This window comes from Micropterus dolomieu, unplaced genomic scaffold (assembly GCF_021292245.1).
Source record: "Micropterus dolomieu isolate WLL.071019.BEF.003 ecotype Adirondacks unplaced genomic scaffold, ASM2129224v1 contig_14131, whole genome shotgun sequence".
Lineage (NCBI taxonomy): Eukaryota > Metazoa > Chordata > Actinopteri > Centrarchiformes > Centrarchidae > Micropterus > Micropterus dolomieu.
Genome location: NW_025743117.1, coordinates 1,878 through 4,332, shown reverse-complemented (window position 1 = coordinate 4,332; position 2,455 = coordinate 1,878). Strand labels below are relative to the sequence as shown.

Below are 2,455 nucleotides of genomic sequence, written 5' to 3'. Positions count from 1 at the left end.
AAGCAAACTATGCCACAATGTGCATGTTTTCTATGCTACTGGTTTCAAGTATACATATATTTATGACTTAGTTTCATTAATAATTTTATATATATATATATATATATATATATATATATATATATATATATATAAAAACATTATAATTTTTAATGACATACCACCAAACCAAAAATGTCCCCAGAAAAAGTGACAGTGACTAGAACACACGGCTTTATGAAAAGTTGAACGTGTTTCAATAAAAAGCAGAGCTTTAGCTAAATAGCCAAACCCACACGCTCACGAATTTTTCCTGTTGTCTTCCGTCTTCCAGCTGCTGGCGGCGCATCTCGCTCTTGTTTTTCAGGGCTGTTCAACCGGGTTAATCCCGTTACTCCTGATCGCCACTCCGACTATGTTTTGGACGATTAACATTGCGGGTCCGGCGGGGTGGGAGATTACGGTCGGTTGTATCCGTAAATCACTTTCCAGTTCGCTCGATCTGTTTTTTGGAGCGTTTAAGAGTGAAATAGGCGCTCGGTAGATCCCTGCGCCTAACGTTACAGAAACGAATTACACAGTCGCTACTCACTGCCTGTCGAGTATTTTTGGCTATGCATTATAAATCAATTCGTTCACCTACACTTTTAGCAAACAAACTTTTGGACAAACAGGATTTTCACATTGAAAAAAAGATCTTCAAAATCTAATACCTTGTTAAATGGCGATTAAGACTTTTTAATACTTTTTTAATGGTCTTCATTTTCGCAAAATAGATTTTTTTACCTTTTAAGACTTTTTAAGACCCCGCGGACACCCTGCCCTTTATGGTCTAATGTAACTAAAACATTTACAGAAAATATAATTACAGTATCAGTAATATAGTAACTAATCAGATTTATAGCATTATACTATATATAGTGCATGCTTATAAAACAAATCCAAATAACTAGACTATATAATTTCTTGGCTGTAAGAAACTTTCAGGTTACCAGTGGAGAAGTTACTGGTCATGGCCATGGTCATTTACACCATAACCAGTGAATTGTGAGTGAATTAACGTTTTTAAACTTCGGTCTTCTTACAGATTAAACAAAGAAGATATAACATGTTAATTAACGAGCTTTGGTAGAGGTGCTGGTACACAGATTTTGTTACCTTTGGACAGATCCAGGTCACCTATGAACTTACGAAGTGACACATAAAACTGACACGTGTGAAAAAGACAAGAACTGACACAATTTCAAGGAGAGCAATTTTAGTAGCTTTTGGGAGAAGAGAGAAAATCTGTGTATTCTGATGATAATGTGACAATAATAAAGCAAGCTGTCGCTTACTGCAGGGGATTTACTGATACTCTTTTCCTTCCTCCCCTCAGCTCAACCACCTGCGGTGTTTGCAGGATTTTGCGGAGGCTCAGGCCACTTACTATGCCCAGTGTCATCACTACATGCAGGACCTGCAGCGGGAGCTCAACAGGTGAGGATTCAGTGCTGTTGGTAGTTTCATCTGTAACATTTGTATAAGACAGGTAGATTAGTTAAACATATTACTTTCGTGGCTTAGTTATATAGGCCAAAGGGGGGTAATGGGACTTTGTGAAACGATAAATGAAATTTCTTTAAAAAAAAACAAAACAATTTTTTTTTAAAGACATTTCATTTATCGTTTATTTAAGTACAATTATATTCAGACATGAATCATATACTGCCTTAGTTTATCAGATAAATACCAGGATCTCATTTTCCAAAAATAACAAAAACCTTTCATTTAAGATGATCACAAGGACTGTGGCGGTGAAGTAATTTCCCCCTGGTAATATGTTGGGACTCAACAGCGGTATGCGGTATTATCGCCTTTTTCATCAATGAAGTAATTTGGTACCATATAGCAGAGTAAGAGTGTCTGTATCTGTCACCTCACTGCACAGCGAGCCGCTAACAGCAGCTTTATGGTCGGAGCAGGGGCGTTTGCAGGTTCTTGAAACATTGGGGGCTTAGCCCAGACCAGAAATCTTTCATGTTTTTACCCCCCACCCCCATTGCCGTCTACCCAAAGTAAGTTTATAAAGCAACAGTAAATTTTTTATATATATATATACTGTATATAGCCTACATTTATTATGATTTTTATAATTACTACTGATAATAATTAACACTGATCATATTAATTAGGGGGGTCTGGGGGTCCTCCCCCTGAAAAATGTGGGCTTTTAATTTATTTAATTTTAATTTCCTGAATTCTGGAGACATTTTCTGCACCAATTTATGGTAGAAATGTCTTTATTTTATAAAGGGAAGGACAAAATTTAGGTTTTTTAGCATTTATCTATATATTGGTTATTTTCGTGCATTTGGCGAATTATTATTTTTTTGACCCACAACACAAGAACAGCTCGAGCAGAGGGGGAGGGAGTGGGTGCTCTAAGAGATGTGATTGGGCCAGCCCAATGTCAGTATAGGCCTGATGCTTTATG

The 2,455-nt window shown here is 36.9% G+C and overlaps 1 long non-coding RNA gene across 1 annotated transcript in view; it reads left to right on the top strand.

The window, feature by feature from the left end:
- LOC123966735 overlaps window positions 1-1,468 on the top strand; it is a 6,189-nt gene extending 4,721 nt beyond the window's left edge. Inside the window, exon 4 of the long non-coding RNA XR_006824061.1 lies at window positions 1,358-1,468. This is a non-coding gene — a long non-coding RNA (uncharacterized LOC123966735). The remainder of the gene's footprint in view (window positions 1-1,357) is intronic.
- The last annotated feature ends 987 nt before the right edge of the window (window positions 1,469-2,455 follow it).